General features: G+C 54.9%; 1 long non-coding RNA gene across 4 annotated transcripts; it reads left to right on the top strand.

Annotated features, from left to right (window-relative positions):
• Positions 1-160: 160 nt before the first annotated feature.
• Positions 161-26,496, top strand: LOC108390944 (uncharacterized). Of its 4 annotated transcripts, XR_012122784.1 has the most exons (5): positions 161-8,838; positions 9,446-9,479; positions 11,606-11,805; positions 13,672-13,804; positions 14,918-26,496. It is a non-coding gene; the product is annotated as an uncharacterized lncRNA (long non-coding RNA). The 4 variants fall into 4 exon arrangements; XR_012122791.1 differs by having other exon boundaries at positions 161-3,662; positions 4,686-8,838; positions 11,606-26,496; XR_012122773.1 differs by having other exon boundaries at positions 13,672-26,496.

Below are 26,496 nucleotides of genomic sequence, written 5' to 3'. Positions count from 1 at the left end.
CCAGTGGTGATCTTTAGGGAGCAGGACTGGGCAGGTAGGAAATTTATCCCCATCTTGTGGAGCTCTGACATTCATTCTAACAGCTTATGCTTTTTTCTCTTGATATATGTTCCATTCATAATAAGACAAATAAAACAGAACTTGACTAAAGCATCTGACTTATTTCACTGAGCATAATACCATCTAGTTCCATCCATGTTGTTGCATATGGTAGGATTTGTTTTCTCTTATGGCTGAATAATATTCCATTGTGTATATGTACCACATCTTTATCTGTTCATCTACTGATGGACACTTAGGTTGCTTCCATTTCTTGGCTATTGTAAATAGCTCTGTGATAAACAAAGGGGTGCATCTGTCTTTTTCAAACTGGGCTGGTGCATTCTTAGGGTAAATTCCTAGAAGTGCAATTCCTGGGTTAAATGGTATTTCTATTTTGAGTTTTTTGAGGAACCTCCATACTGCTTTCCACAATGGTTGAACTAATTTACATTCCCACCAGGAGTATACACATGTTCTTTTAAATGACTGTGTTTTACTCCATTATATAGATACCACATTCTAATCCATGTCCACTGGTAGACTTTTAGGGTATATTTTGCCATTACAAACATTGCTGCAGAAAACACAGCTGACCTGTCTGTCCTTATCTACTTGCAAAGGAAAATTGTAGGGTGAGTTCTTAGCAGAAGAATGCTGAGTCCAACAATATGCTCAGTAAATATTTTATAGATCCTGCCAGTTGCCATCCGTATCAAACCAATTCACATTTCTACCCACTGAGAAGGAGAGTTTGTTTGCTGACATCGCACTGCCTTGATTGGTACAGCTCTGCAGGAGTGAAGTTGAGCATTGCCTTATTCAGTGGCCATCTGCACTTCATTTTCATGAACTGGTGCTTAGAGCTTTGAAAGAGTGAGGTGTTCACTGTCCCACTTCCGTGTTCAGTCCGGTGCAGTCTGGCCTCTGTACCAGAGACCTAGCCATCTCCTTTAATCCTCACAGCATCAAGTGAGGCGGGGGACAGCACCCATGTCACAGATGAGCCTCAGGAGCAGGAGGGCAAGTTACCAGGAAGAGAAAATATCTGATTGCAAACCTCCCTTTCTCCCCCCATCACAGGCTGTTCCCACTGAAAATGGTTTTTCCAAGGCCCCTGATGACCTAACGGCTTCTCTTATCTCTCTAGGATATTTGACAGCAAAGACAACTTTAAATTACTTTGGCTTTCATGACAGGTGTATCAGCTGGAAGGTTTTGGTCACAAGGAACAGAAACCCCTTACGTTGGTAAAACAGTAAAGGATGCAGTGCGTTCACAGCAGAGAGGTCAGATGGCGGCAAGACGGTGCCGGAGCGCATGTCCCCGGCAACCTGACTTCTTTGCTCCTCTGGGGGCTTCATCCTAAGTTTCCCTCTCCTTATGTGCTCTCAAGAAGATTGCCTAGAGTTCCTAAAACTGCGTGTCTCTTGGTTCAAGTCCAGAAGAGGAAAAAAGATGTTAGGCACAGGTTTCCCAGCAAAATCCTCGGTTTCACTGGGATCGGGTCATCTCGGTTCACACGCCCACCAGTGAGCCATTGTTATGCCCCCAGGATGAAAGTCTCCTCCCCTCAACCTCACAGCTTTGCAAATAGGAATCAGGGCTTTGAGGAAACTGGAAAGGGGAAGTGAGTCAGAGAAGGAATGGAGGACTAACAGGCAGCATTCTAGTTAATCCTACGTCTGGCTGTCCCTTTGCTGACCCCACACTTGCACCCAAAGTGGGATTGTTCTGGGAGCCAGTCTGTGGTCTCTCCATCGTCTGATGCTCGCTATTTGACCACTGGCAGCTCCCAGAGTTCCTCCTGTCTAGAACTCTCCGCTAAGCTCTAGATCCAACCCCGAGTGGACATCCTCCATCAGGCATTTCAGCTTATTCCCCAAACTCAGCTCGCCTTCTCCCGTGGACTACTGTGAACTCCCGTGGTGGCTACTGTGAATGGCACTCAAGTCAGAAATTGGGGTCCCCTTTGATGCTGTCTTCGTTCATCCCCAGCACCCAGTCAGACCTCCAGGCCTGGCACGCCTCCATCTGCCTCGGGCTCTCCATCTCCACTGTTGGAGATCCTCCTATTGCTGACAGTACCTAACCCACTTCTAAGCCATGTCAACTCCCAGGCCCTCCCAACTGTGGGTCAGACATGCCAGGAGGGCCATCTTGGCCAGGTCAAGCATCCACTGTGCCCCCTCCCTGAGGGCATGTCCCCCAGATGCCGTTTTGCGAGTCTCCAAGCATGAAAATCCTGCCTTTATCACTCCTCTTTGCTTTTGCCCTGGTCTTTCCCATTTCCTCAAGGTCCCCTTTGTTTTGGCTGGAGACCTTCTGCCTGTTGTTTGTGACTCAGCTCACCCTTCACCAACTCAAGGGCTTCCTTAGCACACCCCTTCCTGCGCCCCCAGGCAAAGTATGGACACCCTCTTTGTGCCTCTAGAGCATCGTATTGTAATGACCTGCTTACGTATCCAACTGCCCTTCCACTCCCCCTGCCCCAGACCAAGGACCACGAGGGCCTGTGCCATGCCATCCTGACCTCTGCAGCCAGGAGCCAGCATGCTGACTGCAAGGAGGTCAGCAAATAGTGCTGCCTATCCTGTGCTTTCAGTTGCCCAGAACAAAAGCTTGGAGTCATCAACCTCCCTTCCTTTCACATCCTGTGTCCAGTCTCTAGGAAAATCCTGTTGCCCCCGCCTTGAAAACATGGAGAACCCAGCCTCCTCTCACTGCCATCTCTTGCCTAGACTTCTGCAGTACCTAACTGGACTCGCTGTGTCCACCCATGAGCCCCTTCAGTTTATTCTCAGTCTAGCAGCCTCAGTGATCCTTCTAAAATGTAAACCAATCAGGCTGCTCCTGCTCAAAACCATGCACAGGCTCCCTATTTCATTCCGGAAAAGCCAAAGTCCTTATAAGGTAGGTCTGTGCCACTTATCCTCTGACCTCCTCTCTGACTGCTCTCCCCCTCTCCTCCTCCAGCTGTTCCAGCCTTCATGTTGTTCTTTGAACTTATTTTTAAGTTCACCATCAGCTGAAGATACCACACAGCTGTCTCCCAGGATCTCATCGCGGTGACAGCCAATGTGGGCCTACAGGTAACAAAGCCACTGCAATTGACTATTAGTTTTCCACCACATCTGCCCAATCTCAGTCTTATTGCCAGGAAGAAAGACTCACATTGTATGAACCCGACTGGACAGCAGTGGCATTTGGAAGAAGATGAGTAAGAGGCTGAATCTCATGCCTGCCCTTCTTGGCAAATAGTTTTCTCCACATGAGGAAACTGTCAGAAGAAGTTTGCTATCGGCAGCAGGGCCCACATCAGAACTTTGCTGCCGGATCCTCCAACCCTGAGTTACAGAGTCTAGCCAATAGGGACGTCGGTCACCTTTACAGCCAGCCCACAAGGCGTCCAGTCAGCCCTTTAGGAGGGTAATGAATCTGGTGGTGGGTTTCCTTTAAATGATTAGGAAGGACATCTGACTTTATTTCCCTGAAAGGTTCGCAGCTGGTGTACACCTATGCTCAGGTTTGAGCGTGATCACACTTGACGTAAGAGATCACTTCTGAGTGGACTTTTCCTTCTGACTTCGACCCCATTCAGTTCCTGTTACTCTTCATAGAAAGTAAGTCCAAACCCCAGGGAAATGGCCTCACACACGAGTGCACACCAGCCCTGTGTTCAGGAACCTTCCAGGGTCGTACATCAAGTTATACAGATAAGGACCATCACTCGACGCCTCACATGACCTGATTTCTGGCCACTGACAAAAAGCGCACTGGCTTGCTTTTCAGGAAAATCTTAAATTATAAATACTAAAATAGTGCAAGATAGTTGTTTTTCACTCCTTATTTCTTCTGGAGGACTTCTTTTCTTCCATCCTTCCTTCCCATTTGTTACGATCTCTACTGCTGACCAGGGTGCTGGCCTGGAGCCACTCCACACCATTCCTCCTGCTCAATCCCACTGAGGGCTGCCTGGGGGTGGCTGCTATTGGAGATTGGGGCTGGGAGCCCCAGGTGTCCCCTGGAGCACCCCACCCAACCCAGAAGGTGCTGGAGGAAAGCACAGGCCAGCCTCTGAGGAAGCCAAGTTCAGACTGAGGGGCAGTCCATGCATTTATGTTGAGCTGGGCCCAGCCTGTCTTGAGGACAGAAGCCACAGGTGTAAACAATGGAAAAGGGCACAGACAATGGGGAGAGGGGTGGAAACTGGAAGGTGCCCCATGGGCCATACCGTGTAGCTCTGGAGAGGACCAGAACATGCTGCTCTGTCCACTGCTGTGCGATGTGGGCAGGCTGCTGAGCCTCTCTGAACCTGTTTGTTTCTTTGTGAGGAGGAGATAATGACCCCTGCCCTCTTACCTCCCAGTGTTGCCTTGAGGGTTGAAGGCAGATGTGGGAGCACTATGGAGATTCCTTCTCTCCCCAGCATTCTCCCCCGGGGCCCTCCTGGAGAGGGGCTGCTGTCCCTGGGGCTGTCACCCTCTGGAGCCTCAGCGCTCCAGCCTGCACAGCCTGCAGGATGTTTGCATACTCTTATCACAGCCGGCCTTCAAACAGAGATGGAGTGCTCCATGCGGGTGCTTGGTAACAGGGCTGTCCATGCTGGCTGCCAGGCTCATTTCATGCTCCATCTGAACCCACAGGACAAGATGTCCACTGCCTTCGTCTGATCCAGAGGGACACGGACATGGGAGAGTGAGGCCAGGGGACAATGGGGCTTGCTGGGGAACTGCAGCAGTGAGAGCTGGCTGGCCTCAGGCCCCAGGAAGGTGGTGTCTACACCCCCTGCACAGCTGAGCCCAAGATCTGAGCAAACAGGCCACCCACAGCGCCCACCTTGGGAGCAGGGTCATCCCTAGACACTGCTGAGGGATGCGGGCAGGACAGGAGGCCACCCCCACCAAAGGAGCACTGTTTGACCTTGGGTTTAGATATCCAGGTTGGGGGGGTGGGCAGGCTGGGTTCTCACAGGGCCTCAGCCCACCCTCAGGTGCCTCACATGGGAAAGAGGTCTGTGTATTTGCATGGAAACAAAAATTTTTTAATTTTGCTTTTTTTAGAGCAGTTTTAGGCTCACAGCAAAAGTGAGAGGAAGGCACAGAGATTTCCCACATACCTCTGCCCCTACACATGCACAGCGTCCTCCACAATCAACATCCCCCCCAGAGTGGAACATTTGTCACAAGTGAGGAACCCACATGACACGTCATTATCATGATCACTCAAAGCCCACAGCTTACATTAGGGTTCACTCTTGGGTGTTGCACATTCTGTGGGTCGGATATGACGACATGTTGATGTGTTTTCATCATTGTATCTTACAGAATATTTTAATTGCCCCCCACATCCTCTGTGTTCCACCTATTCATTCCTCCCTCATAAGTCCTGGCAAACACTGATCTGTTGTCTCCACAGTTTTGCTTTCTCCATAATGTCACATAGTTGGGGTCATACATATGTAGTCTTTTCAGATTGGCTTCTTTCACTTAGGAACATGCATTTAAGGTTCCTGTAAATCTTTTCATATCTTGACAGCTCATTTCTTTTTGGCACTGAATCATCTTCCATTGCCTGGATGTACCACAGATTTATCCACTCACCTACTGACATCTTGGTTGCTTCCAGGTTTGGGCAATTATAAACACAGCTGCTATAAACATTTGTGTGGATCTAAGTTTTCAACTCCTTATACCAAGGAGCAGAGGTGCTATCTGGGGAGAAAGACTCTTTAGTTCCTCTGACATGGTTCCCTTTAGGTCTGTGAACATGGTTAAAACAACTGATTTAAAGTTTCTGTTCAAGAAGTCCAATCTCTCGGATCCTAGGGGGTAGTTTGTATGGACTGTTTCTTTGACTGTATATGGGCCATACACTTTTCTTTGCATGTCTTGTTGAAACTGAACATCTTAGATACTGTGGCTACTCTTGATACTAGATTCTCCCCCTCCCCCAGGGTTCATTGCTCTTGTTTGTTTGTTCAGTGACTTTTTGGAATGAATTCTGTAGTCTGTATTTCAGATTGTGCATGAACACCTGAAATCTCTGCTCGGTCAGCTTAGTAGTTGGCCAATGGTCAGACAGAAATTCCCTGAAACATGTGGCACCAGTGAGACTCCCAGTCTTTGCAGAGGGGCTCTGTGGGGGTGCTGGGTAACAGCCTCCTCCCTCTACAGGTTGCTCACAACCCTGCCTTAGCTCTCACTTCCTGCCGAGGAGAGAGCTCGGGGCCTCCTCGGGCCTCCTGAGAGTGCGCACAGCCCGGTGACTGTGTGCCGCCTTGCAGGCTCCTGGGAGCACAGCAGAGCTTCTCAAAACACCTCTGCCCTTGTTATTGCCCAGTTTTTCCTTTAAAGCCTTTTGCTTGATCTTTATCCACCCCAACTGTTACTCACCTCCTCAGGCAGTCTTGAAATTGGACAATTTCTTCCAGATATTCTTGACAAATGCCCTTGGGGAGAAGGCTTTTTGCACTGGGTGGGCCCTAAGTCAGGTCAAATAAAGACAGCCTTGCAGGTAGGGTGTCCCAGGGAACCAGCAGCCAGGCCACATCATGACCATTCTCTGAAAGAGTTCCAACCCTGCTCTGCCCCTGCCATGGCTGCTGGTTGTTACCGTGACTGGCTTTTGGTTTTCAAGGCTCCCTTGGAGCTGAAGTGTTTCAGTGGGACACTAAAAGGAAGGAGTTATTAATGTACCCCGAAATACAGATTAATCACAAAATAATTATGCTGAGTTAAAGAAGCTGGACAAAAAAGAAGACATACCGTAGGACTCCATCCATGTAAAATTCTAGGAAAGGTAAACTAATCCACAGTGACAGAAAAGTCAATGACTGCCTGGGATTGGGGTGCAGGCAGGGAGAAGCATAGGAGGGGTTACAAAGGGGGACAAGGGGATGTTGTGGTTGATGGAGATGCTGGTTATCTTGAGTGTAGCTATAGTTTCAGGGGTACACATATACATCAAAACTAATCAAGCTGTGTACATTAAATAAGTGCAGCTTATTGTATATGAATTATGCCTCAAATTAAGCAGATGTTTTTCTTTCTACAGATTACCTGGATTTACTACCTGAAAACAACTGTCCCCCTTCTCCCCATTTCCCCACAACCCCAGTCCACCTGCACCCAGAGCTGAGGCATCGTGGGTCTCCTAAGTCGTAGGCCACCACCCAGGCCCGCATGGACCCAGGCTCCCTCCCCACTGTAGCTCTAGCCATCCTGCAGCCCCCAGGCCTCTGTTCCTGCTGCTCACCTGGCCGGATGCCCACTCATACCTGCAACCCCTCCCCCTTTACCTTGTTGATGTCCGCTCGCCCTCCAGCTTTGCCAGCATCCCCCAGGCTGGTCCAGGCCCACCCCTGCCCTGCTCCCCTCCTGCTGTCTGTCCAGATGCTGGCCCCGTTGTACCTGAATCCTCTGTATATTGGCCTCTGTTGGAAGCAGGTAGGCTCTGGAAGGGCAGCAGGACTGGATTTTATTTTCCTCTATGCCCTGGGCAGCACTTAGCAGGAGCCTGGCTTAAATAGCTGCTGCTTGAAACAAAAGCAGCAAAAATCTGGAAACAATCTAAATATTCAACAACTGAGGCCTGATGAAGTGCCACACAGCCACCATTCAGCGGGACACTTTGTGGTCTGACAGGAAGGTTGGGGGGCACCTCAGGAGGTCATGTGGAGTGTAGGGGTGGGCTGCCTGCATGGTCAGGTTGCAGCAGGTCAGCTCTTCCCAGGCACACTGCCCAGCCCCTTGGCTGTGGCCTGGCCTGGACAGGCTAGCGGAGAGAAGGAGCTCTGAAACTGAGCACACCTCCATCTGCCCCCTCCGTCTTCCCTGTTTCTCTTCTAACCTCTGCCCACAGGTGTGGAGGGACAGAGCCCTCCAAAGGGCCCTCACTCCCACCATACTCCTATGCTACACCCCTCCACCTGGCTCTCCACTCTTGGCCTCAGCCGTAGGAAGCCCTCCTGTTGGAATCCAGGCCTGAGCCTGAAGAAGTCTGGGTCAGAGGATCGGTGGGGGGGCGGCTGCAGCGGGGCCTCCTTTCACAGCTGCCCACACCCTGCCTGTGCTTGGGAGAGCAGATGCTGGCTAGGCCTGCAGGAGGTTTTCACAGCCTTCCCAGGTGGCTGGCAGCCAGGAAGAGGCTGGCCTGTGGGTGTCTGGCCCAGCCGGATGTCGGCCGCCTTTCTCCTGCTGGCGCTGGCGAATACCCCGCAGCTGGCGCGACATAGAGACCTTTTCCCCACTTCAAGCTCTAGCCTCCAGATGATTCCAAGCCCCTGAAGTTTACAGGAGTCTCATGTCACTGGCACAGGGCCTTCCAGGCCATTCTGAGCCTCCCCTCTCCTTGCTTGGGCACGAAGCCACCCTAGTGGGCAGCAGAGGAACCTTAGGCCTCCAGGAGGGCCCCGTCACAGGCCTGCGAGCTGGGGCAGATGGGGGCTGGACCATGGGGCCCACCCTCTGGGCAGCGAGGCTCCAGCAACAGCCCCCATGTTCGAGCCCATCACAATGCCTGCCCTTTCCACCATCAGGCCCCTTCCTGGCCCCTGGATGCTGCTGCTTCTGTGGGCATTAGTCCTAAGGGCGGGGGCTTAGTGGCCCACTTTCTCACCACTGCTGACACCATGGGACAGGCCTTGTCACGGACCCTTCTTTTGGCTCGAGCCTGTCACCTGCTTCTAGTTCCCTTGACCACCACCTCAAGCCTGGCTCTTGGCCTGGTAATTGCCAGGCAGAGGCACCCAGAGAAGGGGATGTGCTCCCAGGCAAGCCATGGGAACTTAACAAACTGGTAAGTGTATTCCCCAGGCCACCCACAGAGCCTTGCGGTTGCCTCCAGGTGTCCTGGGTCTGACCCCTTCCCAAGCCAGGCTCCTGCTCCAGGAAATGCGCTGGCCGCCACCACCACCCCCTGCCACCTTCCACCCCTGCACCTGCCTAGCTCATGGGTGGCTGCCCTCCCTGCCTTCCTGCCCCTGAAGGCTTACGGGCTGTGAGGAGGTGACTGCAGTCCCCAGCTTGAAGGATGTCATACTGGGTTAGGAGGGCCCAGAACTTGGGGATCTGGAACAAGTGAGAAAGGGAATCTAATAGTACTTCTAGAGGTGTCCCAAACATCCAAAGTCATGCAGGAGCCAGGCCCTGCACCTTCCTCCCTGCAGTGGGACCTTTTCAGAGCTCAGTTTATGCAGCTTTAAAATGGGAATGGTGATACACCCAGGCTCCTGGGCTCGTGTGGGACAGGGCTGGTGCGTGCGAGGGACTGAGCACAGCGTGAGCGCTCAAGACATGAGCTAGGACTGCTGTATCAGCACTTCCCTGCACCAAGCACCCACCTTCCACCTTCTAAGAATTACAGCTCTTCCCTTCCTCTCCCCCTCTGCTTCTTTCTCTCACAGACTGGTCCAAGGCCCTGAGGAGAGGCAGTGCAAGGTAAGCATCTGTGCCTGGCCGGGGGACACAGTGACCTAGACTGGGTGTGGGTGCACAGTGGGGTAAGGAGTGCATCCACCCATCCTGGGAGGGGCAAGGAGCAGGGGGCAGCCTGATGCAGGGTCAGAGCCCGAGCAGGGAGGGTGGGCAACCTGGCATGGTACCATATCCAAGCAGAGAGGAGGATATGAGGGGCAGCCCAGTGTGGGTGCAGCACCTGAGTTGGCTGAGGGCATACCCAGGTGGAGGGGCAAAGGGGATCCCTCTCGTGGGCAGTTCGGCATGAGCTGTCAAACCCGGACAAGGCAAGGGGCATGACAGGGAGCAGCTTTCTGCACATGCCCTGCTAAGAGGCAGGCAGCAAGATGGCAGCCAAGGAAGACTGCTTCCAGGGCAGGGGCCCAGTCTGATCAGTAAATATACCGTGGCAGGCGGCCTCCTGGCTGTCGGAGCAGGGAGTTACAGGCCCACAGAAGGAGAACGAGAAGGAACTTGCATGTGGTTTGGAAGGGAGAAGCTGTCCCTGTGAACTCAGAGAGTCCCGTATTCATAGACACAGGAATAAATACAGAAGAGGGCAGGTGCACTCATGTGTGCGCATGCGTGCGCGTCATTGCTCTCCCAGGGCCACTGAGAAGGCCGGGAGCCGGGACACTCTGGTAGCAGTGAGCGCACTTGGTGCCCAAGTCTTGGCTGCCAAGTGTCGTTCTCCACCAGAAGGATCCAGGGCTCCCTGGAGAAACAGCCAATTCCAGGGGGAGGGCGGGACACTCACGATGAGCCTGGAGCGTCCTGCTGGGCCAGAAAACAAGGACATGCCCATAGAGTGGAGGGGACATGGCAGAAGGACTGGACGGCCAGCAGAAGGGCCACCACTGGCTTGCTCGAGGACAGTGTGGGCATCAAAATAAATAAATGATTGTAACAGATTATAACACATTGAACAAAACAGAATAGCGCAGTCCCATAGTAATATAAATTAATGAGTAAATCAAATTTTTGATGAGAAATGAGATATTTACATGCCTCAGAATACTTATTAATTACAAAATACAAAAGAGTGACTTTACAGTGGAGAAGCCTGGCAGACAGCACCTCAGTCAAGGGAACATTCTCAGCCATGGGAGAAACCAGCATCAGACACCAGTGGGCGACTGAGAGGAACACAGCGTCCCTTGCAAGATCGTCCTGCCAGAGACATGTCACTTATTTCTAACTGTAAGGGGGCATCAGACAATCCCGATGGAGACGTGGAGGGGCTCAGGGACACCTGAGTGCATCTTCTGCCTGAGAGCCTCGTAAAGTACTGTCCGCTCCAGGGTCTCACCATCAGGGGAAGTGTTTCACCTGGCCAGGGTAGGTAAAGGCATGCCAGTGTAGACAAAAGCCCAGGGCTCTGGAGAGGCTGTCCTAGGCAGTGTCTCCCAAGCATCCCATGGGTACTGTCAGAATCTGGCCAAAGCCAGAGAGCTAGGGGCCAGCGCAAGGCAGGGCAGGGGAGAGGAGAGGTCAGGCCTGCGACCGGATCAATGAGGGCCTCATGGAGACGGGGAGGCAGAGAGGGGTTTGTCCTCAGGGGCAGAAGGGGACAGAGCAGTGGGGAGACAAGGAGAGAGATTTGATTCCAGTATGGCCAGGGGACCCTGATGAAGATGTCCCTGAAACTGGGGGCATTCAAGCAAAGGAGTCCCACCGCACCCCTGCAGTCAGAGCACTGGGAAGGGTGCTGGCCTGGGAAGTGCAGGGTCTCCCGTGACTGCCAAGGCTGGGTGCAGAGGAGGGCAGGGGTGCCAGGTGCCTGTGTGCCTGCCTGCGGGGGGCGGGGGGTGGTTCATGGCAGCTTTGCTAGTGACCTGGCCGCTGAGCTGGGGAGGGGGGCCCTGGGGGATGGGCTGCCTTGGGCCACCCAGCATCTCTGCAGCAAGTGACACACAGCCTGCTACTGGGACACTTGAGCTGGTCCGTTTCTGCCATCAGGGGGGCATGTCAGCTTGGAGACAGTGGGCTGCCTTCCTAGGAAAAGAGGAAGGGAGGAAGCTGGCTTTACCCACCCCTGGCTGCACCCTGGCACTGTGCTGGCCGCAGGGCACTCCATCAGCTCGCATGCCTCCCTTCACCTCCCCCAGGGCTGCCGGCTGCAAGCAGCAGAAGACTCTCCTAATGTGGGCAGGAAGCTGGGGAGCCAACGTGGAAAACAGCCAAGAGCCATGGCCAAGGCCACATCCCAGAAACAGGCCCACAGCTACCCAGGACACGTCCTGCACGCACTCCAGCCGTGAATGCAGGGCTGCCCACCAGCTCCTGAGCCCTCCGCTCGTCACTTGGGGTGAGCCTTGGCCACCATGGAGGGGCACAAGGATTGGCCCTGGGCAAGCCCGCCCCCTCCATGCCTCCTAACCAGGGTTTCCAGAGACAGGAAGGGTGGGGAGGCAGGGTGGCATACATGCACTCTGCGTGCCCACGGTCCCAGGACTCCCAGAAAGGTGGGGAGTCAGCCAGCATCAGAGTGGCAGGAGCTGCCCCCGAGTCCCAGAGGCTGCAGTCTGTGAGCCTTTATGGAGGAGGTGACAGGGGAGCTGGTTGGACAGGGCTGGCAGGACCCCTGGGAGTACATGGAGAGAGCGGGTGGGTTGGAGAGCAGGGCCTGCTTGGGGTGGGCCAAGCTTGACATGGAGCCGAAAGTACTCAGGTTGGGGACCTGGGGGAGTGACAGAGCCGTTCTTCTCCCAGCTTCAAGGGGCTCGGTCCACGGGCAGGGGTGGACACCTGCCCTGCCCCTCAGCTTGGGTCCCCCCTCCCACTGCCACTCCTGGTGGATGTGGGTGCCCCCCCAGGTCAGTTCCCAAACACCTGGGACACTCAAGCAGAGCTCAGCGCCGGGCGCACACTCAGGCCTGGGGCTCTGCCTGTCTCTCTCTGCAACCAGCCATGTTTGGAACTGGCTCGAAGGGAGGACAGAGCCCCTGAGGGGCTTTGAGCAGGGCTTCTAGACCTGCCCTGGGCTGCGGAGAGGTGACTCAGGCTGCATCTGGGCAAGGGGCAGAAGCAGAAGTGGGGACTGCAGAGGAGGCTGTGGTGGAACCCAGACTTGGACAGGATGCTGGGGGTCATGAGCAGGAGCTCCAGGGGAGGCAGCAAGAGGAGAAGCTACCCGGCGCGGGGGCTGGCTGAGCGTGGGGGGTAGGGGGCCCAGCTTTACCGCACTGACCTCCTGGTCTTAGGGGGCAGTGGGCTTTTCGGTGCCCTGCACCCCCACCAGCTGTCCCTAAGCCTGACCTGGCCCCACCCAGTCTCTGCCATGGGTCACGTCCCAGATCAGGGGCCTGGGCAGCAGACTCCGAGCCAGGTGGCCTTTGGAGAAGGTGGCTTTCATTTCCCTGAAGAACCAGAACAGCAAACACACCCCTTTCTCCGTACATCCCGCTGGGCCTCTGCGTGGGGAGACAAGGCTGTGTACCCAGAGGCCAGCCAGAGGGGCTCCCCTCCCTCCCCTGAAGCTGCCGAGAGTGAGGGGCAGGAGGCCAAGGGGGCCTGAGGGCGCACAGAGTGTGTGCACACACACTTGTGTGTTGAGTCACTCCTTTGTATGTTCAACACATGTTCATGCAAATGTTCCGGGCCCGGGGCCTGGGAATGGGATGCTGCAGGGTCCGAGGCAGTGAGTGGCCACCTTCTTAGTTTAAGGGGAAGAGAGCAAGTTGTCACAGGAGCCCACAGATGGGCCCCAGCCCAGAACGAGGGCCAGCGACCACTTCCGGGGGACCTAAGGAGCTGAAGGGTGAGCGGGCGTGTGGGCGGGGTGGACCGGTGTTCTGAGCACGGCATGTCCCAGGGCTGCTCGTGGAGCACAGAGCGCATGTGGACCCTCGGTGAGGACTAGCACAGAAGCCCCCTCGGAAGGTAAAGAGGGCTCCTACTGGGAACTTGCGGCTCCAGACCTGAGAGGGTCACAGGCGTCTTCCTGCCGTGAATAACTGGGAAGCTGAGCAGATTGCACACCCAAGTATTTTCCATCTGATGACTCAGTAGGGCCATGGTGCACAGAGGACACCCCTGAGGGAGCCCCACAGTCTCTTCGACTCCACTCTGGGAGGCACCCAGGCACTTCCTGCACCATAGTGCAGGCGGGCTCTATTGTAGTGCTTGCCAATTTCTGTGGTGTAAATATTCTGATTTTCTTATTGATTTCAAGCTACCAACATAACGCTGGTGCTCCTGGGATTGAGGAGGTGTGTACAGTTGGCTGGTGTGAGCTGTCTCACACGCCTGGGCTCTCCTCCCTCCAGCAGGTGACAGCCTGTGAGGACTGGAGGTCATCGGCTCAGGTAAGGTGAGGGAGCGCCCGGCAGGTGGTGTGTATGGTGGAAACATTCTTTGTCATAGGGATGCAGTTTGGGGCTCAGCTTTGTCTTCAAGGCAGCTGGTAGGGCGAAAAGAACTTGGGAATCAGGAACTGCGCCCTGTCTCCTATCCTCTTCCTTTCAAGCGGTGGAAGCGGGACCCTGGGCTTCAGAGCGGGAGCTGCTCTCCCCACATGTGGGCAGGTAAAGGCCTGGGAAGGTGGCAGCCTGGCTGCCCCAAAGACCAGTGCATTGCCCCAAAGGCCACGGTCCAAAAGCTGGTCAGAGGACAGGGGTTCTAAGCACTGTCGGTCAGCGCAGCCCCTGGGCTGGATTGGACGTCCTTCACCTCAGCTCTGAGCCATGGAAGAACATGCGCCTGCATCTGTGTGAAGCCCTGAGGACAGGGCAGCCTTCTCTGCAGCCCCGGACTCCAACACGCACACACGCAGCAGCCACAGGAAGCCCAGAGGCAGAGGCCAGAGTGGGGAGGGCAGAAGCAGGGCAAAGGCAAGGGGGTGGCTGGCGGCGCCTGAGAACGATGGGCCCCAGGGCTGGGCCTCCGGTCCCGCGTCTCCCTGCAGGGCTCCAGGAGTCTCAGCCCCTGAGTGTGGTGCTCAGTTTTTCTGGTCAAGTTGGCCAGGATCTGGTCCCCAGTTACACAACCCACATCAATCTGGGGTGCACTCTGAAGGGGTTTTGTCCAGGTGGTTACCATCCACAGTCAGGCGACCCAGGAGAAAAGGAGCCGGCAGGGGCTTGGCGGGGGTTGTGGCGACCATGGACGGCAGGGATGGGGAGAAAGGCAGGGTTCCTGGGCTGCAGAGGGTCTGCGCTGGGCACTGAGGTCATGAAGATGCCCCTGGCTGGTGGGGGGCAGAGAGGGGCTTACAGGTGTCGGGATGATGAAGTAGAATATGGTCCCTCTTTCCACTCGACACTGGTTCACAGTGAGAGCAGGTGTAGGGTGTGGATTTGAATTTCAAGAACCTTAGTGGTGGCACGTCTCCGCTGAAGGATGGCCGCAGAGGCGTATCGGAGGGGTCCGTGCCCTAAACGCAGGAGCTCAGGTCATGACCTCAGTCTCCCTGGTTTCAGGTTCTCCAACCATAATGTGGGGGACACTCTCCCTGCCCTTTGTGTGTCCTTTCTTGGGACAGCTGAAATGAAGTCAGCATCCTCTCACATTATCGAGAAGAATTGGAGTGGGGTGTGCATGAGTGTGTGGGCACACTTGAACGCCCACACAGACACAACAGGTGTGTCAGCCTCTTCTGCAGGGGAACACACGAGGTGGTTTTGACAAGCCAACAAAAAGAAACTGGCAAAAGTTCAGTGAGAGATGTCACAAAAGAAGATGTATGCAGGCCCAGAAGCATGTAAAGGGGTGCTCGCCATCGCCAGTCACCAGGGAGATACGAATTAACGCCAGGGTAGTGGCCGCTCCCACCCCCCTAGGGTGGCGGTAGATGGAAAGCCTGGCCACGCCCCCTGGTGGCAAGGGTGTGGGGCAGTCGAGGCTCTCATACTCTGCGGCTGGGCATGTAAAATGGTGGAACCACTTTAGGAAAATGGTTTGGCAGATTTTTGTAAAGCTGAAGAGAGATTTACCGTATGGCCCAGCAACTCCATTCCTAGGCTTTACCCAAGAGGAATGAAAGCATGCTTCCGCACAAAGACGTGAACGTGATCTCCACAGCGGCTTCATTCCCAAACACCAAACACTGGGAACAGCCCAAATGCACATCAAGGGGAGAATGGACGCACAAAGCCCTCAGCGCTACTGAGCAAAAACAGAAAAGCCCAGATTACTGATAGGGCCATCTCCGTGGGTGACTCCCAGACACGCTCGCTGAGCAAAAGGAGGCAGACGTGAGAGAGGCCATGCCACATGGCTCCACTGACATGAACCTCTGCGGCTACAAAAGGCAGGTCAGCAACCCTCAGTGGGGGGAGGGGTTCACTGCAAAGGGCACGAGACCGCTGGGGGCGATGGGTCCTGTACGCTGACTGCAGTGGTAGTGTCACCTGCATCTGCATCCATCCGCACCCATGGAATTGTACACTTCTGATGGAGGAAGCCCACTGAACATAGGGCACATCTTCAAGTTGGTTTTTTAAAACGTTAACTAAACTTCCTGGAGTAATCATTTACAATATATGTAAGTCAAATCATTAGGCTGTATGCCTGAAAGTTAGTGCTGTGCGTAGATTATATCTCAATAAAACAAAAAAATGAAGGCAAATAGTTGGATTAAAAAAAAGGTTGCTGAAGACTGCGGCCCCAAGCCTCCTCTACTCTCTAACTGGAGTGCCAGCCTTCCCGCAGTGGCTGGGGGCGCCCAGTGAACCCGCACTCGCTGTCACTTGCCTGCTGCGGCCTTTTGGGAGGTCCCCAGCGGCTCCATGCCCAGCTGCCACCAGCCCAGCCCGGACTGCCTGACAGGTACGCACCAGGAAAGGTAAGCTCTCTAGTTCTGGGACACTTTTTCAGTTAGGAGGGTCAGAAATCCCAACTCAGCTGAAGCCAAAGAGGCTGGGGGTGGGCGGCGGGTTTCCCTGCTTGCCAGCCATCCGGGACCCCCTGAGCCGTCGGGTCGGCGCGCCGCTAACCAGGTGTGCTCGGCCTCTCCATGTTCTGGCTGTGGCCTCTGCTGCTCTCACATGTTCTCCGCTGTCAGACCTGTGGCCTGGCACATCCTCTAGCTGCCCCGAGGAAGCTCTAGCACTGGTCTTGGCAGAAGCCCTGCTGGTCTGGCCTATGTCGCATCCTCACCCTGCAGCCAAGCACTGTGGCCCAAGAAGTGCAGAATTGCGATTGGCTGGCACGGGCTACATTTACAGAAGGTTTCCATAGATATTATAGGGTGTGTACACAAATAAACAGGAGGAGGCCCTGAGCTGGGCAGAGTTCTAAGGTGGACCCTGAATCTCCCACCCTGGTGTACGCCCTCTATAAACACTTCCACCTAAGTGTGGGCAGGACCCGGGGCTTGCTTCTAGCCCATGACATGCCAAAGGTGACGTCACTCCCATGACATCATACAGGACTCTGTCTTAGCTGAACCTGCTGGCCTCAAGGAAACGAGCTGTCACACTGTGCTGCCTCTGGAGAATGCTGGTGGCAGGGACTGCAGGTGGCCTGTAGGACCTATATGTGGTCTCCAGCTGGTAGCCAGTAAGAAGTCTGCCCCTCGGTCATTCAGCCACAAAGGGAGGATTTCTGCTAAGAGCCCAAGAGAGTGAGAAAGCAGGTGCTTCCTTGGTTGAGCCTCTGGCTGAGAACACAGCCCAGTGGACACCTTGACTGAGGATGAATGAGACCCCAGCAGGAGACCCAGCTCAGCTAGGTCCAGGCCCCCCTCTCATTATCTCATGGAAACTGCGAGATAATAGATGTGCATTATTTGAAGCCCCCAAATGTGTGGTAATTTGTCACTCATCATAGAAAGCATGTTTCCTCTGCAGCAGGGAGTGGCTGGGGTCCCGGCTCCAGCCTCACGCCACCCAGGCCACTCCCCACAGCAAGGTCGGAAACACGGTCCTAAGACACATGTGAGCCTCTTATCCTAGTTAAGTCCCATTGATGCCTGCTACTGGTTTTCAGAATAAAATGCAAACCCTTTGGCATGGCCCACAGGCCCTCAGTGATCTGGCCTTGTGAGTGGGCCTTTCCCCAGCACCCACCTGTCTGCGTTGGGGCCACGGAGGCCGATTCCCCTCAGCCTTCACTCTCCAGGCCTGCATGATCCTCTCATCTTCCTCCGGCTTTCTGCCTCCACCCCTCAGCACACACCCACACCCACACTCACCCCCCCACACACAAACCTTTTCCTTTTTCTCTTCCTTTTTGAAACTGAGCTTGAATATGGCCAGGAGACAGATTTCTGACTCTAGGGTGAAGTGCCTGTTTGCTTGGGTCATCCCTCCCCACGGAGTCCCCCGACCCAACCCCCGATGCCGGTCCCCTACATATCTCCCCTCCGCCCACACACTGTGAACCACGGGATGGCAGGAGAAGCTCACTGTCCCAGGATCCCAGGACCAGCCCAGGGCTGCTGAAGTGAATTAGGGAACAGCATATCCACTCTCTGGTTAGGGGTGGGGCCTGTTAACCCTTTCATGCCTTCTAAATGAGGCACGGTGTCTACACACAAATGGGGCAATCTTGGGACCAGATGCTCCCCAACCTACTCCCTAGTCTGGGCTGCAGGGCGTCCAGAGTCCAGCTAACATTTGCTGGAATCCAGAGAGGCTGGTGGGGCTTTTATCCATGCTTCTGCCAGCCTGTTACCTAACAAGGTCCTCTTATACCCAAAAGGGGAAACTAAGGCTGAGGCAGCGAGGAGCCTGCTTCCTCACAGCACACCTCCTCCCCACTGGCTGCTGGGTGTGTCCCTCTACAGGGGAAGTGGTGACGGGCCCACCAGTGGGCCAGGAGGGATCTTCCCCAGGGTGGGGAGCTTCCTGATCCCGGGTACCAGACAAATCCCTTAGCGGACCCCAAGTTTCTAGCACCCCTGCCCATCTGCCTCCACCAGTGGAATGTGCTGGGCCTGCGGACACCCTTGTTCCCTCCCTTCCTTCCCCCTCAGGGCGTTGTGAAGGGAACCAGGAAGCCACAGGGTTGGGAACGACTCCGAGCCCTGCTCTGAAACATGCGGGCAGAGAAGGGTGAATGTGTCTGAAATGCTCCCAGGCCCGGCAGCAGGGGAGGCTGCTTCCAGGCGGAGGCTGGCCCACTGCCTCCGTGTGCCAGCTCAGAGCCTCTGCCCTACCCCCGAGTTCCACGGCACCTCTCCCTGCACAAGACCCTGCCCCCGCCAGGGTTTCTGGGGGCCCCACATCCGGGGTCATTGACATAGGCTCACAGTGTGAGGCTCCCTGCCCTTCTCCCACAGGGATAAATAAAAAGACACCCCCCACCCCTGAAATATCTTCCACAAGCTGCTTCTGATGTGAGGGGAAGGCTGGTCTCAGCTAAGCCAGCTAAGGTTCGTCCCGCGGCTCTCGAGGTGCCACGTTTCATGCACCACATCTCTAATTCTGAGAACCGCTCAGCTAGGGCGGTATTATTACTCCCATTCCAGAGTTAAAGAAACTGAGGATTCAGGCTCAGTGAACAGGAGGTTCCTGGAGGGCTAGGGCTGCAGGGGGCGCCCAGACGGACTTCCCAGGGGAAGACAGCAAACGGCGGTGTGACACGCACAGTGCTGAACACACTCAGGACCCCAAGCCCCAGCCAAACCGAAGCGTGTGTGTGTGTATGGAAAAAAGTCTGGCCCTGATTACCTGCCTTGGGAAGTAGACAGAAGAGGGGAAGATTTTTCACTTTTTTTCCCATATGATGAGAGCAGTAGGAGGAGAGGCGGAGGCAGAGGGGGTAGAGAACAGTTTAGTTTCTTTTTATGTACTTTTCTGAATTTCTCTGTTTTCTCTAATAAGGATGAACTAACTGCTTTTGTAATAATAATATTAAATATATGTAAAATATCATATACAATTATTAAAATTATTCTTCAGTTGAACCTATCATAAAAACATTGTGTAAGGATCTAGCCAGGAAGCTGAAGCCCCCACTGTTGTCCACACACAGTGTCACGTGATGGTCTGGCCCGCAAGCTCGCAGTCCTGGCAAGGCCAGGGGGCAAAGGTGAGCCTGGCCTCTGGGCTGACCGAGCTGTCATCCCCCAGCAGCTGTATGGTTTAGGCACATTCCTTAACCTCCCATCCCCGACTTCTCCCTCTGGAAAATGGTGGTGATGATACCCACAATGAAAAGTCTGTGTAAAAAATTTTTTAAATGATGGGAAAACGTGTGTGTCACCTGTCGGACACACTATGTGATCAGTAGTGGCTAACATGATGAACATTCTTTTACTTTCTATCGGTATTGTTCATCTTGCTCCTATTTCTAATACTACAAATGATAAGTTGAGAGCATGTGGCATGAATTTAAAGTATTTCACTAACAAGTTCCAAAAGTTTGTCAACGTTCACATCCAAGTTGATCCTTTACACATTTTTAAGCCAAGAACTTCCAAATGATGCTTATCTGCTTTGCCCAGGCCTTGTCCCACTCACACTGAGCGAGAACCCTGCTCTTGTGTGTTGATGATCAGTGTGCTGGGTTCCCTCTGAGGGTGCCCTTGGCCACCTACCAGAGGGAGCAGAGGTGGCCTTGATCGGAGGGGACCAGATAACAAAGCTGGTCGCCTCTGTCGCGACTGCAGGCAGCATGGTGGTTCCACCCTGACAGAGGGCGGCAGGCTAGGGACATACCCCGGCCCCTCAGGGATCCTGCCCTCCTACACTCCAGGACACCCCCGTGCACCCCGGAGGGTCAGCCTGGCTTTGAGTCCTCATGTTTCAGGGGCTATTTCTCCCAGGCAGCCTGGGTGAGGCAGGTGCGACCTGACACTGCCCAGGGCCGCTGCCTGCTGCCTCCAAATCCCCTTCCAGTGTCCCCTTCTCCACGCCCGGGCCTGGCCCTGCTGCCCTCTCCTCTGGGACTCACCCACTGGCTCCTTTTTGAGTGGATGGCCAGGTGCATTAGTTGTCCACCCTGAGGACACCCCCTGCCAGCCCACCACCCCATGTGCTGACCCCAAAGGCCTGAGGTACAGGGCTGGACGGCGGTGAAGACAGGGGCTGGCAGCCCAGGCGTGTGCAGCTCCCCCATCATCCCCTGTGTCCATGGAGAGCATCTTGGAATTGGACATTTGGGACACACAGATGCCACTGCCTGGGGACTGGCTGAACCTCCGGCCTCACTCAGCCTCCTGGCTCCTCTGCTCACTGACGAAGTTAATGCTCCTGCCTGCGTGATCACGAGGAGGCGACGCAGGAGAAAGCGCCTCATAAATGTATGCGGAAGGGATTCTCACCATAGCCTGAGTGTGCCTTACTCTCTCATCAGATGGCCTGAGATCTGGGGTCAGAGGTTCCCACCTAGGAGAGAGTTAGGCCTCCTCCTGGGCCCCTGGTGGCGCCCAGGTCAGGGATCCCTGCTCCTGGAGAGCTGTCCTCCCACAGGAAGCAAAGTGGCCGAGTCACCTGGGAGCACCCGGCTCCTCAGGCCTCCTCCTGCGCCCAGGGGCTGGGACCTCGAGGTGCCAGCCAGGCCAGAGGGCTCAGGAAGCCCCGGCACAGGAGGTCAGGGGAACAAGTGGGCTGGTGTGCTGCACACAGCCCAGAACTGGGCAGTGCCGCACGTCACCATTTCCCGCCGGGCCTCACTTCCCCAGGGACCAGCCCTGGGAGAGCCGGTCGGGCGGCTTTCCAGCCCCAGAGAGGATGGGGGACCTGTGTTGCTACTGAATGTGGGCAAGAAAAGATGAAAGGCATTTCCTGAAGAAGAGGAAGGACTGGAGGCTCCCTGTCCCCAGCCCTCAGCAGCCCTGGGGCTGCCATTTTGGTCGTGGGACTTTGAGCTTCAGAATGACTCCCTGGCAGGCTCTACACTTCCTGGGAGGGTGGAGGTGCTGGAACGGGGGTGCCAAGCTGGGTCTGAGTTACGAGGCAGACAGGGGGAAACTTAGGCAGGACGTAAGGAGGGACTTTGTGGGTGTGGAGGCTGTTGCTCCCCAAGTGTGGCAGAATGCAGTCTGGTAGCACTGCGGTGTCCTGGCAGGGACCCCAAGGCTCCAGGGACCGAGTGTAGCCATATGCCCCCAGAACTTCAGGACCATCCTGGGGCCCCAGCAACCAGCCCACCCCGGCAGGAATGACAGTCCTGAGGGACGTCTGTCCGGCCTGGCTCGGGAGCATCTCAGGTCAGGGCGTGGGGCAGTCTTTCATCTCTCACAGTCCTGTTACATGTTCCTCCTCGCTGCTCGTAGAGGGTGAGAAAGCGTGGTCAGCCCTCCAGCTGGCCACAGACTGTTCCTAGAGGAGAGAACTGCCTGCATTCGTGGGTCGCTGGTTGTGGACAGAGGGTCCCCATGGCATGACTGCAGTGGGTGGGGGAGGAGAGAATCAGGGCACCACGCAGGGAGAGTGATCCCTGGGGGACAGGGAGCTCGGGCTCTCCTGACAGGGTCCTTCTAAGTCACGGTAAGTCATCGCTTACACCCTCTCTTTCAGAGTGATCTTCAGTCAAGGTGTCCACGCACTTGGCCACAAAGGATAGGGCGCGTCCAAGGGGAATCCATGCCCAGGCGATGAGAAGAGAAGAAGAACTGGCTTGAGCAGGTCCCAGAGCCCGAGGACAGGGAGGGATGCAGCCCTAGGGGGATCCTGGGAAGGACACAGTTGTCCACGTGGACAAGGGCTGCGCCTGAGCACCTGGGGCTGTGTTACTCAAGTCTTCAGGGGCTCAGAGGGCTGAGGGACTTGGGGTACTGATGAGACACTTCCAGGCATCCAATTTCCCTGAGAGTTGGGGTGTTGGCCCCATGCAACCCCTCCCCTTTCCTGGAAACCCAAGTTCCTCAATCTGGCTTAACAGAGCCTTTGCTCCCAGTGGCCCTTCTTCCCTCCCTGCTCCCAGGATGCCCTCATGCCCAGCTCTCCACGCTCTCCCCTGTGGCCCCTGTGGCATGGATGTGCCATTCCCGTATCCATGTCCACACACGTGCTACCTGGAAAACCCCCTGATTTCATTTTTGACAGTGCATTTTTTAAAAGTTTTTATTTGTAATAATTTTAGATTTACTGAAAAGTTGCTAAGAGAGGTCTGGCATACCTTCCACCCACCTTCCCCTCATGCTAACATTTTACCACGTCCACACATCAGAACCAAGAAATCAGCACCGGGACAGTATTACAGGCTGAGCTGTACACTTCAGTCAGCTCTCCCCAGTCTTCCCATGAATGTCCTTCGCTGTTTCCAGATCCCACCCAGAATACCGCGGTGCCTCCTTCCTCTCTTCTCAGTTGTGATGGCTCCCTGATTATCATGACCTTGACCCTTCTGAAGAGTCTGGTGAGGCATTTTGCAGAGGGTCCTTCAAAGGGGGTTTGTCTGGCGATGCCAGACAGGGGTGATGGAATTGAGGAAAGGTAATGCAGAGGTCAGGTGCCTTCCTCAGCCCACCTCAGGGAGCTGTAATGTCAACACAGCTGGTCACCGGTGAGGTCAGGCCCTGTCCATGGTGTAGTCTGCAAGCTTTCCCCATGGTGGGGTTGCTATTTTCCCTTTCCACACTTTATCTGTTAGGAGTGAGTCACTAAGTCCAGCCCACCCTCCAGGGAGAAGATGGGCCCCACTCCCCGGAGGGGGCTTACCTCCATGCACGACCGGGGATTGTTCTGTAGGGGAGAATCGCTCCGCTCTGCCACTTGCTTATTCACCATGCATCTTAGCTTTCTCCTCTGTGAGAACTCCATAGCTAAGTGGCTAAGCTCTTCCCCCAGTATTTCATCAGCCCACTGTGCTTTCCTCTCTCATTGCACTTAGGAAACTGTATTCCTGTGAGGCTCCCTATCACAGCACAGGTTTTTAGTTACCTCTTACTCAGTAGCTGTTATGTGGCAGGCACTTTTGCCAAGAATTTATATAAGCATCTTACTTAATCCCAACATTCCTGTAAGTAGATATTTTACCATCTCATTTTACAGGTGAAGAGGGCTCAGAGAGGTTAAGCAACCTCCCCAAGGTTACACAGAAGTGAGCAAACTTCACGAGGGCAGAAACTGTGTCATACCCACCTCAGTTGTCAGTAACTGCCTCGGGAGCCAGTGTATAGACAGGGACTTCAGTCAAGTGTCTTCTGTCCCATGCCCCAAGCCTCCATGGGGCTTCCGCAGCAGCCAGGGAGACATCCTTCCTGTGTGGAAGGGCAGGTGGCCTGACAGATCTCAGCGCAGGCCCCTGCAGGCCCCATGCAAGCCCCCCTGTGAGAGGCTGCACTGGCCACTCTGCCACAGCCTCAAGCTGCCACCCTGGCCAGCCCTGCTGCCCGTCGGGCTGGTGCCAGCCTGGCACTGGGTCACTGAAGAAGCCAGGCTGGCCGTACACCCAGTTTCAGGCAGCTGGCCAGGCTGGGCAGCCGCAGGGACACTTGGAAGGCAGCCCTCCCGCCCAGCAGGGAGGCTGTTCTGTTGCCCAGTGATGCACTGGCTTCCAAGGCTTTCCTTCCGGGGCTGTTCTCAGGGGGAGGCCCTGGGGCCTCCAACCAGGGACCTTGTCACATGGCAGGGGACGCTCACCAGGAGTCAGTGGGGCCGTGGGTTCTAGTCATTTCTCCGCACACACTCAGATTCGGATGAGTTGCTTCTGTGCCCTGGGTCTCAGTTTCTCTTCCCACAAAACAAGAGCTTTGGACTAGACCAGCAGTTCTCACAGCATGCTCCCTGGAATAGTGATATCAAAACACCTGGAACTTGTTAGAAATGCAAATTCTCAGACCCTGTGGGAGACTCACTGGCTCAGAACCCCGGGGGTCTATGAAGCCCCAGGTAGGCCGGCAGACTGTGCTTGAACACGGCCTCCTGGGGATCCTGATGCCGCTCAAGTGTGAGAACCCCTGGCCCGGATACTTCCCTACATCTTTTCCTGAGGCTTATTTCAATGTATTGGGCACCTGTTGCTTATGTAAACACGGATGTGGTGTTTGTCAATACCAGGCGTTCCCTAGACGGCTACCTGCACCTGTCCCTTCACACCAACTGCAATGGCATCTCCTGCGGGAACCAGTCCCAGACCACCCTCCCACAGCCAGCACGGCCCTGGGCGCACAGAGCATTCCCTTGCTGGGGTCCGCGTCTCCTGCCAAGTGGAGGGACCTGAGGGCAGATCTTATTCCTCATGGTCCCAGAGCACCCAGCACAGGGCAGGGCTCTCCTTCCCAGCACCTCAGCTGTCCTGCCTGGCTCCCAGGGCCGCCACCAGAGAAGCCTCCAGGGGTCCACTCTACCCAAGGCCCCATCCTGGGTCTTCCCTTTGCAGGAGTTGCAGGGGCCACATGGCCCTCAGCAGTGGGTGGGTGGTGGTGGGCCTGACCTACACACACACCTGCTTCTCCTTCTTGGAAGGCTTGAAGGCAAAAAACACAGAGAGGTTGTGTTCAGGCCGGAGCCACACAGAGAGAAGGCAGAGCACGCAGCCCTGAGGCAGTCCGGCCTCCACGCGGAGTGTGTGTACCGCACATAGGGCTGGGGCTGGGCACGGGCAGGCATGGCAGGCACAAAGCTGGCTTCCTCACCCTCACCTGGGAGGGATAGAGAGCTGTGCAGCCGCTGTGGCCTCCCACCACCACCCCAGGCCCACTCACAGGGACCTGAATATGCTCCTGGAGCCCATTTTCTAGGAAACAGTTGGGAGAAAGCAGCAGTGGACTTGAGTCCAAGGAGATGGATCCTAGCCCCCCGGCACTAGGCTGTCCTGATGCACGGGCAGCTTCCCCTCTGTCCCCCATGTTCTTCATCTGTCAAATGGAGCTGAAAATAGGAGGATTAAGAAGGATGAAGAGCTAGCATTTCACACAATTCTTGACCCGCAATAGTATTTAATAAATGTCTGTTGAGCCTCTTTTATTAACTCAAACACATCAGCAAGGCATCTTATGATTTCTCTCCTGAACAAAGTGGCTCCATGTGGCCTCACTAGTCCTCAGCTTCCCATCCATAGAATGAAAGGGTTGTGCTGGATGACACGTGCCTCAACTACCCTACAAGCCCTTCTGCTCCCTAACGCCAGGGCCCCCAGGGGAGGGAGACAGGAGCCCTGCGGTGTCATGAGTGACAGACGCCCACTGCCAGGATGGCGGATCAATCACCCAACAGGTGGGAGCCTGGTGGATTGATGATTCATTAATCCATCCATCCACTAGTCAATCATTGATTAGGTCATTTCATCAACAGACCTCCAGTTAAGCCACTCCCAGTTCACAGCATATTCTGGTCATTGTGCAGCTTCTAGACACTGAGCTCAACCCAGGGAGAAAGAGAAAGGCAGAAAGGGCCAGGAGAGCCAGCTCTTCCCTCCCCAGTCGGCTCCGCCTGGCCCTGGCAGGCAGGTGGGGCAGGCAGGGCAGCCTCCTGCCTCGCTTTACTGCTCTCTGGTCCACAGCTGGGCTCTGGCCGAGGCTGACCCACTCAGGAGCTGGCAAGGCCTGGCCGGCCAGTCGGAGACCCAGGGAGGGGGTGCCGAGGGGCAGGAATCTGCCCACTGTGCATCTTCACCTTGTGGCCACTGCCAAGCCAGAGCAGAAAAAGGGGAGTCAGTGCCAAGCATCTGTTTCTGACTAGGCTTGGAAATCAGCACCTCCAAGTTCAGTGTGGAAAGGAGCCCTCGTGGTGCCATGGTCATCACAGATGAAACAGACCTCTGAAGACGTCCAGTCCAGGGATGCCCAGATTTGGATGTTTCACTGACCACAAAACTTGAGAACACACCTGGGGGCTGCCATAGGGTTGCCAGTGTTTTGTTTCTACAAGTTAGGGCATTGTGATTGTGTACCATCTGCGATCACCATCTCTTCCTCAAAGACAGGACATTGTAACAGGAAAAAATTAGGAGGCTACAATCTCTGAATAAATGGTAGTCCTTAAATTGTACCTAACTACATGAAAAAAATGCATTCTTTGCCATTATTTTTCTCATTCATAAAAAAACTACAAAAACTACCTGGATCACAGTTTTAGACTCACAGAGCTAAGCCAACTCCAGTCTACAAGTCAGAAAACTGAACCTCAAAGGTGACAGAGACCTGCCCCAGGTGACCCAGCACTTC

The sequence above is a fragment of the Manis javanica genome, chromosome 1 (genome assembly GCF_040802235.1).
Source record: "Manis javanica isolate MJ-LG chromosome 1, MJ_LKY, whole genome shotgun sequence".
Lineage (NCBI taxonomy): Eukaryota > Metazoa > Chordata > Mammalia > Pholidota > Manidae > Manis > Manis javanica.
Note: the sequence above shows the minus strand (reverse complement) of the source record. Positions and strands in the feature narration are given on the sequence as shown.